This window comes from Sminthopsis crassicaudata, chromosome 1 (assembly GCF_048593235.1).
Source record: "Sminthopsis crassicaudata isolate SCR6 chromosome 1, ASM4859323v1, whole genome shotgun sequence".
Classification (NCBI taxonomy): domain Eukaryota; kingdom Metazoa; phylum Chordata; class Mammalia; order Dasyuromorphia; family Dasyuridae; genus Sminthopsis; species Sminthopsis crassicaudata.
The window spans coordinates 325818627-325833864 of record NC_133617.1 but is presented as its reverse complement, the minus strand read 5'-3'; positions in this window follow the sequence as shown (position 1 = coordinate 325833864).

Below are 15238 nucleotides of genomic sequence, written 5' to 3'. Positions count from 1 at the left end.
GGAATGATAAATTAGAGAAGTCAATGCAGAATATCTTTTCTTAAAGTCTAGTGATGAAAAGGAGGAAGGGTTCAGAGAAAGATATAAGAGCCAGGTCTGGAGTCCTGGAGTCCCTCAGATGCTTAATACCTATGTGACACTGGACCAGTGACTTACTCCTGCCTGCCTCAGATTTCTCATCTATAAAATGAGCTGGAGAAGGAAATGGCAAACTGCTCTAGTATCTTTGCCAAGAAAACCCCAAATAGGGTCAAGAAAAGTCAAATATGACTGAACAATGACAATGTCAAAATAGCAACTGATAGGGCAAAACTGGGTTCACTCAGGAGACTGAATGCCAAAGGAAATAAAAATGGAAGTAGACATTATTCCTGTTCTTAAAAGATCTTCTAGACTGTTGAGGTCCAGAAAAAAGAAATGGGTAAAGTTAAAGTTTACCAAAGAGTAAAAGTTAAAGAGATGCAGACTTTTGCTTAATATAAGAAGTACTTTTCTGGCAATTTAATCTGTTTAAAAATGTGACAGATTTTTATGTGAATTAAAAGGGCCCATTTATTGGGGGTGGTGAAGCAGAGGCTGGACAGACACCTACCTGGATGTTAGAGGTGGGATTCATGCATTGGGATGTATGAGATGACCTCTGACCCTTTGTTTCTACAGTTTAATGAAATGTGTGGAGATAAATATACAATCTCAAAAACTGATTTTTACAAACTATGCTTTTCAGTCAGTCTATCAGTTAGCAAGTATTTATAAAACACTCACGTGAGCCAGGCACTATGTGAAACTCTGGAAATATAAATAATAAGGAGCTTTCAATCTAATGAAGAAACTGAACAAGAGCAGAGTGGGAAGAAATGATACCTGGGATTGCGAGGCTGGAGATGGAGAGATACAGATATAGATGCCAAATGGGAAATGAAAATATGCCCTAGGTGTCCTCCTTAAATGGAGGTTCTGGGAGGATCCCTCACCCTCTATTCAGAAGGAGGGGTTCCAGGGGTAGAGCGTACTTTGGAGGTGTGAGTTCTAGGGATGAAGTGATCTTCCAGGATAAGAGCATGATGGAAAAGTTTTTTTTTTTAAATTAAAAAAAAATTCTGAATTTAAATAAAAGAAGCATTTGCATAATAGAATAGAAAAAAGGTTTGCATGTGAAATTACAAATCCATTTTGTGCAACTTGCTTCTCTTTTTAAATATATATATATAAAGTTATCATGTAACTTTCTTAGCAACCAGTAGACACAAATTGTGTATATCTATACGTCTATATCTATATTTATATACATGATGGAAAAGTTCAGAGGTGTACAGTTAGGTGAGAAATGAAGTTATATACAAAAACTGAATAACATGAAGGATTGGAAGACTGAATAAGCTAATCCTTTGATCCAAAAACCCTTAAGGGAAGAAAGATTGTATAAATTCAAGACTAATCACCACCATGATTCTTATATTGACAGTTTGGCAGTTTATTCATGCCTTTCTAGGATAGAAAGGCTGAGTAGAAGTGCTCTTTCTATAATTATCATATGGTCAGTAATTTTGAATTCCTCAGTTTACCCTTTCTACTTATCAGTATACAGATGTATAGATTTGTGTATCTATCTTATCAAAATGAGCTCTGAGCCTTACTCACCACCTAACCTGGCCTCCTTTTTGTATTTGTATTTCAGAGTTCTAGTTATGTATAAAAACAAAAAACAAAACAAAAAAAAAAACCCAAAAACAAGCACACGGAATGTATGGAACTAATAATAATATTTATGTAGCCCTTACTATGTATCAGGCACTATACCAAGTACTTCACAATTTTTGTCTCATTTTATCCTCACAACAATTCTGAAAAGTATGAAAAACCCTCTTTTACTGCTGAAAAAAATCAAGGCAGACAGAAATCGAGCGACTTGGCTCGTGTCACGAAGCCAGGAAGTATCTCAGTACAGATCTGAACACAGGTTTTCCATTCCAGGCCTGAGGCTCTATGCTCTTTTATGCTCTCTTTTGTTTTTGAAGAGGACAAAATGACATCACTAAATTAAAGTTTAATTAAAAATTAAACTAATTAAAGTAGAATTTCAGTATGTCCTACCATGGCTGATCAAACCAATATGAATTCAGAATGCTCTGCCACAGGTTGGACACAAATAATTCCTATGAACATTTGGAGTGAGTTCTCTAATTTTTCACATCTCACATTTCTTATGGGATAATTCTGTTTTGCCCATAGAATACAGCATCTTCTCTGATGAGGGCACGTCATGCTGGGTGGTCCTGTGCTAGTGTCTCCTATGTCATATAATCAATTTTAAAATTCTTAAGAGACCTTGAAAATGTATTTGTATTGCTTTTTCTGACTATCTTGTAAACTCAATAATTAGAAAATAATATGTAGTGGACATACAAAACATCTAGCAAAAGAATGAGCGTCTCTTTTAAAGCTAAGAAGGATTTCCCACTAGGCTTAGGATGGATCTGGACCCAGGAGCTCTGGGACATACACACTTTGAGTTTGTTTAATGGAGGACTGTCATTCCCTATTCAGCTTGCTTGGCTTATTGAAGAGGCAAAAACAAACAAACAAACAGAAAACAAAATCTCTGAAGGAGCCTTCATTTTGAGATGTCCTGCACAAGGAATGGATTCTAGAGTCATAAGGACTCAATCATTAGGCTCAGCCAGGGTCTTGAAACTTGGGATTAGATGATGGTTCTTGCATCTGCTGTCTGCTTTGGAACTTAATTTACTCATGGTAGACCAGGATGAGTGGATTTACCAGTCAGTTCTGGCAAGAAGCCATGCTGACTTTGACCTGACATCCCCTTTTATCTGACCTTGAGTGCAGGAAATGTGCCCCAGCTGCATCAAGCCACTTCCTCTCTTCCTCATCCCAAAATTTCCTGCTGCTACTCACATTGTGTGCATGTGTAGCAGAAATGGATCAAGTGAGGGCTATTGTGTACAGGATTCTCTCTTTCGTATGGACCAGTCCCGGAAGAATCTTTTTCATTTTTGCTTTTGCATTTCCCACATTGAACATAGTGCCTTGCACTTTGATGTATGTAGGTCAGAACCTATAATTTTTCATTGCTACAGGAAACTTTACAATTCCTTTCTACTAATGCAAATCGGCAACTGCTCTGCAATTCATTGTTTTAAAGGTTTCTTGGGCAAGTTGAAGAACTTGTCTAGGGTTGCATATAACAGTCACATGTCAAAGAAAGGATTTTAACCAGAGCTTCTGACTCCAAAGCCAAGTCTCTGGACTGTGTCAGGCTGTCTCTTTGCTTTTGCATATAGAGATGCTTAATAAGTTAATTGACCTGACATGAATTTTATGGATTGTTCTTTTTTTTACCTCCTACCTCTATTTGATTTCATATTTTGGATTATATATTGGGAATCCATAATAATTTGTGAAATCTAGGACTTTGTCAGAGTGAAAACATTTATATATATCTTTAAAATGCAGCTAAATTTAGGAAAATTTCTGACAAATCTTCCCCAAACACTTGTCCCTGCCTCTTCATAATTAAATTCATTTTCTGAGTACTTAGTTTTTGTCCTATTTGGCCTAAAGCAACATTCCTCAGTTATACCATGACCCAAAGTCACCTTCTTCAGGAAAACTTTACTCTTCCCCCTCTCACATTTCTTCCTTTGAACCTCACAGCAACTTTTGGAGGCAAAGAATTAAAAAAGCTTTATTTTATTTTATTTTTTAGACCTGTGATTTCAGTTTTATGGGGAAATCTTTCCACAAAATAAAAATCAGTAATATTATTGGTAACCTAAAATCCTAACATCTAGGGCACTGAGATGCCCAATGATTGCCCATTCAGCTAGTGGATGTAATAAGTAGCCCATGAATTCAAGTCTACTAGTTACTCTGCCTCTCACATATTCAGGTATTGATTGCTGCCTCATTTCATGACTGATATAACTCATAGGAAATTTGGGAGTCACAGTAATGGGTAGGGGAGGGACATGAACTCAGATCTTTTAAATCCAAATTTAGTGTTGTCTTCCAACACCCTGTCTCTTTACCCCATTAATCAGATTTTTGACTTATCTCACAAAATATTTTTTGTCAAGTTTTGTTTTGGTGACAAATGCATAGATTCATACATACAAATTTACTAATTATAATAAAAGTGGAAGTATGGCATAGAATTGGTTTTGGAGAAGCTTCTCTGGTCCTTAAATTTTTTAACACATATTTGACTATGTTATGATTTAATGTGCTAGTGGGGACAAGTAAAGGGAGTATGATCTGGCAAAAAGCAGAGAGGAAACTTAACTGTGAATGAAAGCTAAGATCAACAGTGAGATAGCAAACAGAGACAACGTGAAAGAAAGAATCTAAGTGAATGGATATTTTGACTCACCAACAGTTGTGAAAGCTGATTTCTTATGCTGGAGAATTTCTTACATATATCTCTAAGCTTGACAGCTGATACCCATCATTCTTTTTAACTAATTGACCCATGTAACAACATTTCACCTAATACAATGCATGGCCATTTACTAGAAATGATGCAAAGGGAAACTAGACAACCCTGAGGGTTGTTTGCAATCTTAAAATTTAATGTTTTTGAGGGATAAATTTATAGCATTATGCATGATACATCTGTAAGTTTGCCTGTATGTTCTGTTTGCAATGTCCACTAACTAGTGAAACGACTATATTTTTCAGTATATACTTAAGGATTATATAACTTATAGCTTCTTGGTAATTTCTTAAACTTCTATATTATGTGACTACTATCATTAACATTTTTAAAAACTGAAACCATGATTTAATTGATGTATGGAACTCCCATTGAGGAAGTTCTTCTGGCATCTTCTTTGTGAAATAAAAGTCATAGATGATTGCTTCAAATCAGTGAGAGGTTAAATAATTTATCCAAAGTCACATAGTTAATAGGTATCAAAATCAGGTCTTTAAACAAGGTTTTCAAATTTCAGTGACTGGTGCTTTATTCATAATGTAGAAGCCTGCTCTTTCTAATCACTAATATATGACTGGGATTCAGGCATTCGTCCAGACATATTTTATAAATACAAGACAAATTATATTGTTTTATCTTATTCTTTGTGTTTATTCTAATCTCAGAAATGTTTCATAGTTTTTTCTGCACACAAAGAGTAAATTTGTTTTTATAACATGGTATTTCATTTATCATTCAGTAGAGTAGGAGTGAATATTTGGGGAATCTTCCAAAGAAAAAGGCAAGTCAACAGACTATTTTAAGCAATGCTGAAGTTTTTTCTTGACTTATTTACTAATGAAGAATGGTAAAATTTTCTTTAAAAGTAAGTGAGTTTGAGCACACATCAATTGTAACTTTAAAAATGAGAGAAAGTATATGAAAGGCCTAAAAGTTGATCTTATGGTTTGCTGACCTAGTAAAAATTTTATCCAATGTATAAGGAATTGATTCAAATATATTAAAACATGAGATATTCTCTAATGGATAAGTGGTCAAAAGATGTGAATAAATAGCTCTCAAAAGAAAGGCATGCTATCCACAATCATATGAAAAAAATAATAATAAAAAAAAAAAAAGAAGATGGACCCACATTCAACACCACATACTAAGATAAGATCAAAATGGGTCCAAGATTTAGGCATAAAGAATGAGATCATAAATCAATTAGAGGAACATAGGATAGTTTACCTCTCAGACTTGTGGAGGAGGAAGGAATTTGTGTCCAAAGGAGACCTAGAGATCATTATTGATCACAAAATAGAAAATTTTGATTACATCAAATTAAAAAGTTTCTGCACAAACAAAACTAATGCAAACAAGATTAGAAGGGAAGTAACAAATTGGGAAAACATTTTTACAGTTAAAGGTTCTGATAAAGGCCTCATCTCCAAAATATACAGAGAATTGACTTTAATTTATAAGAAATCAAGCCATTCTCCAGTTGATAAATGGTCAAAGGATATGAATAGACAATTTTCAGATGATGAAATTAAAACTATTTCCACTCATATGAAAGAGTATTCCAAATCACTATTGATCAGAGAAATGCAAATTAAGACAACTCTGAGATACCACTACACATGTGTCAGATTGGCTAAGATGACAGGAACAAATAATGATGAATGTTGGAGGGGCTGTGGGAAAACTGGGTCACTGATGCATTGTTGGTGGAGTTGTGAAAGAATCCAACCATTCTGGAGAGCAATCTGGAATTATGCCCAAAAAGTTATCAAAATGTGCATACCCTTTGACCCAGCAGTGCAACTACTGGGCTTATGTCCCAAGGAAATACTAAAGAAGGGAAAGGGACCTGTATGTGCCAAAATGTTTGTGGCAGCCCTTTTTGTAGTGGCTAGAAACTGGAAGATGAATGGATGTCCATCAATTGGAGAATGGTTGGGTAAATTATGGTATATGAATGTTATGGAATATTATTGTTCTGTAAGAAATGACCAACAGGAGGAATACAGAGAGGCTTGGAGAGACTTACATCAACTGATGCTAAGTGAAACGAGCAGAACTAGGAGATCATTATACACTTCAACAATGATAGTGTATGAGGATGTATTCTGATGGAAGTGGATATCTTCAATATAGAGAAAAGCTAATCCAATTCCAATTGATCAATGATGGACAGAATCAGCTACATCCAGAAAAGGAACACTGGGAAATGAGTGTAAACTGTGAGCATTTTTTTTTGTTTGTTTTTCTTCCCAGATTATTTTGACCTTCCGAATCCAATTCTTCTTTTGCAAAAACAACAACAACAAAATTCGGTTCTGCACATATATATTGTACCTAGGATATACTATAAGATATTTAATATATATGGGAATGCCAGCCATCTAGGGGAGGGGGTGGAGGGAAGGAGAGGAAAAATTCAGAACAGAAGGGAGTGCAAGGGATAATGTTGTAAAAAAAAAAAAAAATTACCTATGCATATGTACTGTCAAAAAAAATGTTATAATTATAAAATTAATAAAAAAAAAAAAAGAAGAAGAAACTGTCACTCTAATCAATCAACAGCCATCAGTATTGAGGCAAAACCTTCTCTCATCAAAAAGATTATGACTCACTGAAAACTCAGGATTTTTTTAACAATAGATTATTTTAATTAAAAAAAATTAGTACTTAGGGGCAACTAGTTGGAGCAGTGGATAGAGCACTGGCTCTAGAATCAGGAGGTCCTGAGTTCAAACCCAACCTTAGATATTAAACTGTGTGACCTCTGGACAAGTCATTTAACTCCAATTGCCTTACCAAAATAAAAAACCTAAAACAAAACAAAGCAAAACAAAACAAAGTACATCAAATCATCAGAAAGAGAAATAAAACAAATCTTCAGCTCTAGTTCACATTCATCAGCTTGGCAAAGATGACAAAAAAAGGAAAATTATTCACATTAATATATGATTGACAGTTATAAATTGTTATATTTGAAAGTATAACTCACAAGCCCCTGAACTATTTGTATTCTTTGACCCAGCAATAACTTTTTTAGTTAAGTACCCCAAAATGATCAAAGAAAGAGGGAAAGGACCCATATACATATAAATACATATAAATATTTATAGTGCACTTTTTATTGAAGCAAAGAATTTGAAACAAAGTGGATGTCTAATGACTGGGGAGGGAATAAACATTTATTAATCAACTTTAAAAACCTTATTTCACAACCAACAGGAGGGGAGAAATGTAAGGGTAAAGGGAGAAATAAATGCTATTATTATATTCATTTTACAGTTGAGGAAACTGAGGCAAAGAGAAACCAAATGATTTGCACAGTATCACACATAGTTAATAAGTGTGTGAGCCAAAATTTGAACTTGAGTCTTTCTGGATCCAGGCCCAACACTCCACCTACTGTACTACCTAGATTCCTGCTACATGACACAGTGGATAAATTCTATCCTGCAGAACCAGCAGGGCAATTTATACAATGACTACTTTATTGTAAAGAAAAATAATGGTGAAAGTTTAAGAACTAATTATGATTCTAGAAGTGTGATGATGGCTCATACATCCCACCTTTTAACAAAGAGGAGTTGGACTAGAAAAGAAGAATGAAACAGATTTTTAAACAGGACCAATATATAGATTTGTTTTGTTTGACAATAATTTGTTGTTACAAGGAAGGGCTGTTATTTTAGGGAGATGGGACAGGAAGGTGAACAGTGATACTGATAACAAAAAAAGAGTAAAAGGAAGAAAATGAAACATTTAAAAATACATAGAAAAGAACAGAAGGAAGTTTAAAAGGCCAATATCAGAACTACAATTTTAATATATCTTTAAAAAAAAATCACCAAAATTAAAACAAAATCCCAGTATATACATAACAGAGATTAGTTCTATCCTATAAAATCCTCTTTTATTCTTTTTTGTATAAGAAAGTATTCATTGATGTTTATCAGATTGATTTTGTTTATCAGATGCATAAAAAAAACAAACAAACCCAACTGGCCTAAATAAAAGGCCTCTGGAGAGTCTCAGTGCTTCCAGTTATTGCACTTCAATGGGAATAATTGCCACCCTATAAATCCCTGAAGATTACTGAGTGACAATTTGTCATAATTCCAAATAATTCAAGATGAGATATCTTAACATTTTTCTTTATTAAGATGATTAACTTAATAGATATCAATAAAATGAATGTTTTCATATGCATCATAGAAGTTGAGTACTATATATATGAAACTGAAAATCTATTATGCAAAATTTATTTTTCAAGTAAGAAAACATGTAACTTTCCAACTTACCCTGCTTATCTTGATTTCTATTTTAGTTATTTTCCCATAGCAATACAACCCTATTTTTTGAATATGCAGATAGGATTTTGTTACAAAGCCAAAGAAGGGACTACAGTGAGCTACTTTTTAAAAACATTGTGTTTTAATCTCCTTACAATATGTTTACTGTTGACACTCTTATCTTTGGCATAATATTACTTTTCATTTTGTAATATTTTTCAATAGATAAATGGTTGTTCTTACAGGCATGCCCTGTTCTTGCAGGCAATTTTCACAAGAAGAAATTCAAATTAGCAACATCATACAGGAAAAAAAAGTTTTACATCATTTAAAATTAGAAATGCAAATTAAAGAAACTCTGAATTTCTACCTCAGAGCTATCAGATTGGCAAAAATGATGAAGAAAATGACAAATGTTAGAAGGGTTGAGGTAAAAACACTTGCTCATTAATGTATTGTTGTGAAGCTTTGAATTTGTGTGGCCATTCTGGAAAGCAATTTTGAACTATTCCTCAGTTACCAAACTATATATAATTTTTTACCTAATTATATCACTATTAGGCTGATGTCCCAAAGAAATCAATGAGAAAGGAAAGACTCTATATGCACAAAAGTATTTCTAGCAGCTCTTTTTCTGGTAGCCAAGAATTGGAAACTAAGGCAGTATCCTTTGGGGAATGGTTAAACAAATTACAGTATATGAATGTAATGGGATACTATTGTGCCATGGATGAATGGACAATTTCAAGGAAAATTGGGAAGACCTGTATTAATTGATGAGCAAAGTGAGCAGAACTAGTAGAATACTTTATATAATAAAAACATTATTAGAAAAACTATTTTGAAAGACTTTAAAACTCTATTCAACCAAATTCAACCCATAAGTCTAAAAGAATGAAGATGAAACATGACACACCTTATGAAAGAGAAGTTAACTTAAATGCAGAAAACACATACATTTTTGGATAACTAATGTGCAAATCTGTTTTTTCAGACCATGCAACTATGCATTGAGGGTTTTCTTATTTTTTTATTTTTATTAATCTGTGCAGGAAGTCATGTAGCGGAGGAGGGCAGATTAATTCCAAAAATGGCAGTTAATTTAAAAATTAAAAGAATAAATCATTTTTAAAAACCCAAAAAAATAAAAAAAGGTATCTACCTTATCCAAGCACTCAAGGGGGATAAAAGTATTTGAAAGTACTAGAAGACCTCATGAAAAAACTATTTTATCTATTGTATAATACAGCCCTATAGAACTACTGAAAAGAGTGAGTGAGATTTCCTTGTAGCAAATGCTTTATAGCAAAAAATGTATATCTGGGATTCAACAAATATGATATCCTTCCATTTTAATAGTCTGCAATTTCACTAATGATTAATTCATTACCAACAATGAATTAATTATATTAAACTTATTATTGCATCATTGCATTATATTATATAAAAACTAATGTAAATATATCAATAATTAACTAGATCATAGTTACGATTGCCTTGTTATATAATAGTTAATATAACTCAATTATTAATTAATTAATATTTCTGCAATTCTTAAATGACCTTAGTGAGTTACATTAATCTTGTTTTATAGATACAGAGATCAAAGCTGTGGTCGTCCTTAAATCCCAAACTAAATTTGAATTTAAAATGACTGAACTATTCCATGAATCTGATTATTTCAGCCTTTGATCTTCATATTCCTTGCTATATTAGTCAGTTGGTCCATTCATTGTGATTTGTTAGTTAGCTGTTAAATGCACTCTGCTGTTTGAGTCTAGACAGGCAGCATGATAAGGTGGGAAGAATGCGAATTTTGAGTCACAAGAAGGTTGGACTAGATTGCTCTTAAGGTCCCTTCTACTTTACTGCCATGGTTCTGGGATTCTCTTATCTTAAAGTTTCAGCCACATACCTCTTCCTAATTGTGTGGTCTTGGCCAAGTGATCTTATAATGTCTATGTCTCAGTTTTTGTTTTTTTTTTTAATCTATAAAATGGAAATAATATTTGCACTATTCACTTCACAGTGTTGTAAAGATTAAAGGAGATGTATATATATATGTAAATGGCATTGTAACTATAGTCCTATAAAAATCTATATAAGTCATTATTATAAAGGTAGAATTCAATTCAATAAATATTTATTAAAGCTCTACTCTTCAGAGCTTTCTCATAAAAACCTACTCTGATAATGTGGATTGTAGGTGGGCTCTTTTACTATTTCTGCCTTTTTGCATTTGAATTTGAGGTCTTTATGTCCTAATATATGGTCAATTTTTGTATAGGTTCCATGAACTGCCAAAAAGAAAGTGTACTCCTTTCTATCTCCATTTAGTTTTCTCCAAAAAATCTACGACCCTAACTATTCTAGTATTCTATTTTTCTCTTTAATTTCTTTCTTATTTATTCTATGGTTTGTGTAGGTGGACTCTTGAAGGGTATGGAAGCAGAAAGCCAACTCTGGCATGTTCTATCAGGTTAGAAGGGCTTTGAGTAAAGTTTGGGCAACAGACCGAGGAGATTGTAGAACCAGGCTAGTTATGGGAAGAGAGGCTCCTCCTCAGAAAATTAGCCACCAGTTAATGTTTTTGTTGTACAGAGCAACTCATGAAATCATCTCCTGAGGTATGGAGGAGCTGCAATCAGCATAGATGGAAGGAGTACTCATTTTTGAAGTCTATACAGATTACTGTGGCGGGTGCTGAGGAGATCCAAGATAAAAAAGACATTGTTCCTGACCTTATCTAGCTTCTGGGATGGCCGAAAGTGGGATAGGGAAGAATGCTATAAAACAATAGACAAGTAATTATAATACAAAACAGATCATGAGCAATGTCTCTAGGAAGAATAGCAAACAAACTGACCATCACACCAGGTTCTGAATAAAGAAACATTTGGAGTCATATTTGAGGACTAACATGAAGATGAAGGAACATGAGTTCTTTGACCTCAGGAAGCCTGAATACATCTCTTCTAGTCCTATGGTCCTAAACAGAGATATGAACATTGGCACAGATATAAAGTAAAACAGACGCAATACACCAATTTAAAACAAATCACCAAGCCAGAGTCAGATCCAAGGCCAGACATAGAAACAGAAAGAGTGAATCAGTGTGGTGAGAAGGTGGGATGGGGAGGGGTAGTGAAAGGGAGAAGAGTGCTGTATGTTTAGTCCCAAAACCAGGGTTCTCCTTCCACCTCTGCCATTTACTACCTGCATGCTTTTAAAAGAAAGTAACTCAGTCCTTAGTGAGACTCAAGTTTTCTCATCTGCAAAATCCTTTCTAGATGTCCTTTTAGATGTGGCTGTTTATTTAAAACAAGAAATGATTATGCAAGTATTAAACAGGAAAAAAAATTCATTGCTTATAGAGTCACTTCTTTCATGCCCCTATTTTTTTTTCCTTAGGTCACAAACCTGTAGAGGTGCTTTGTAGACAGTGACTATTAAATATTTTAAGAAAGCATTCATTTTCTTTTCTTTAATTTTTAGGCATTTAAATGATTACTTTTAAAAATGTGTTGTCTTTTTTAAAAGGTCCACTTGATATGCTATTGTTGATAATAAAGAACAATGCTAGAGACAAATTCCTGAGCAATGAAGTCAATGTAGTCAACAATAGTATGAGATCTAGATTTTAAACAGGCAAGCGGAATTGTATTTAAAAGCCTTTTCATCCACACAGCAACCTGCCTAATACTACTGGAAACAGACTGGGTCTTGAGAGTGTGGGAAAACCTAATAGTATTTGGCAACCTTTTCTTCCACAAAGAAAGAGAAATTATTGTTTAATTGCCTATTGGTAAGAGCCAGGGTTAGTTGATAAATGTTTAACAACCAGCTCTCTGTGAAGGAGGATGTAGTCAGGACACACTTAAATTTAATTTGCAATATTAGCATTCTTCAAAGCTTTCTTAAGTCTAGACAATTAACAAAACAACAAATAAAGCTCTGATTTGTAGAATATGATGATTTCTGAAGTGTGAATGCTCATATTAAAAATTTAACTATAGGCTCTCATGACAAAGTTAGAGTTGGCTCCAACATAATTTAGGCTAGTGTCAGCCTTAATATATTTGTAGGAAAAAAAAAAAAAAGAATTGTCTTTTCAAGACATATTTATGAAACATTAAGGAAATATTTACAGACTGTTAATGTATTGTTATCTTTTAAAATTTGATGACATGGCTGATGTCACCAAACGTACAGCTGCAACTGTTATTGTAGTAAATATTGATGTAGGTGAGATTTCAGTTACAAAATTAAGTTAGGATAAAGACATTCTTTGTGTTTGATATCTAGCTTTAGCTCTGTGTTGTTTATGTTTTTATGTTTTGAAAATGTTAGTGTTAATTAATCAATGATGATAGCAACATTGATTGCAGGACTACAGTCTTCTATTTTCTCAAGCTATATTGTAAAGTTATATAAATGAAGTTGAAGTAAATTCCATTTTGAGATTCAGTATATTCTGAGTCTAAAGTGAAACCCCAAGTAATTCCTGCTAATTTAAGTATATTTGGCCATAATATCTGGTACATAGTAGGCACTTAATAAATGTATATTGATGGAATGACAGATGGAATGACAATCAGCGCCTTTATACAAAAGGCAGTTTTCTTGGTGAAATAGCCTGTTGAGTCTATAGATAGCACAGGGTGGTGGGGGAAAAGAACTTTCAACTTTCACCCAGATTTAGGAAAAAATTCTAAAGTAAATCTCACAGCTCTAAAAACAAAATGTAAATTTTATTTGTCAATCCCCCACTTTGATTAAAAGTGTTTTTGTAACATAAAGCACTCACTTATTTATTATTTTGCATTTCTTATAATAGGTCCAAACTCTAAAACTGACAGAACAATTCGGCAGCTTTTCTTACTTTTCCTTAAGAAATATTCAGCTGCACTAGTCAAGCAATATAATATCAAAATAAAAGCCCTGGCACAGTCTGGGAGGAAGGAGACCTTGAGTAGATTCTTCCCCTCTCCCCCCAAGAATCCAAAAACAAACTTGTGATTGAAGAACAAGCATATCTCTCTGATATACAAAACAAGTGATATGTGGTCCGTCCATCTCCTTGAGATAAAAGAGACTTGGGAAAAAAACCATGTATTTTTATTGAGTACCCTATGACAAAAACAGGAAAATGTTATGATTTGCAATCTAAATTTTTACTTTATTAGGAATGTTAGCTCAGTGTTTCATCCCAGTTTCCTTAACATTAGCAATAAGATACATTTCCTTTGATTCATTCCCAACAATAAAGTTTTTATTTTTAAATATCAAGTACAGATGGGGCTGGGTTAGGATTATTCTATAATGCTTTGAAAGATGAAATATTGATTAGATAGATACTCTGGAACTGTATCTATGTTTGCATATTCTTACACAAGATGAGGCTTCTGACTGGCTTTAAATGATTTTCCTAGTTTTTAGAGGTGTTAGTTTTCTCTTTACTGGTGCTTCCTCTTTTCCTCCTAATACTATTTAAGATTTGCAAAGAACTTTACAATATAATATATTATCTTAGGTCCTTCAAATCTATAAGGCAAATGCTGTTATTGTCCCCATTTTTCAGATTAGAAAATAACAACAACAATAATAATTATAATAGCATTATTATGACACTTTACATATCCTCTCAGTTGATTTTCATAACTACTTTGTGAGACAGGTGCTATTATTATCCCACTTTAAGGATGAGGAAACTAACTAAGAAAAGTTAAATGATTTTCTGTGCATGACATAAGTAGTACTTTCTGAGGCATGCTTTTCCTAACTTCAAGCCCAATCCTATGCCCTTGTATCACCTCCCTCCCTCTAGGCCAAGTCTTTGGAAAGGATACTCCTCCAGAAGCTAATCATTAATGGATACTTGGTACTTGGAAATGCCCCTTTGATCAGAAAATTTAGAGGAAATGGAGGTCAAAGGAGAAGATACTGCCTCCCACCTTGGTAAGGAGCCTGGTTCTAAAAGGCAGAGAACCAGAAAGTTCCTTGAAACAAGGTTTTCCACTTTAGAAAAACTTTCTCACAGAGATAACCTTAGGGATCATTCAGTTCAACTTTTTATTTTACAGATAAAAAACCAAAAAATCCAAATAAGGCAGAGATTGAGGATAGAAATGCTAATTGACTTACCCATGGTCACACAAGTAATAAATAGCAGAGCCAGGTTTTGGACTATTATCCTCTTGATCTAAAGCCAGCTCTTTTTACATTGTTCCATGATACAAAAGGGACTCAAATAGACCTCTTCTAATCCCAAGAGGGGAGATCTTTCTTGTATCTCACTTTGCTTCTCTGATATCATAAGGTTGGTCCTGGAATAACAATCCTCACTATTTCTCATTTAATTCTGTGAGAACTTGACAGTTTTAATCTGTCCTTTTTGGGGTAATATGTATAATATGGCGGGCAATCAAGTTCTAGTCAGGTAATCCACCTAGATTCACAGTTTCTATTCTACCATCAACATCAAGAAGCCTGT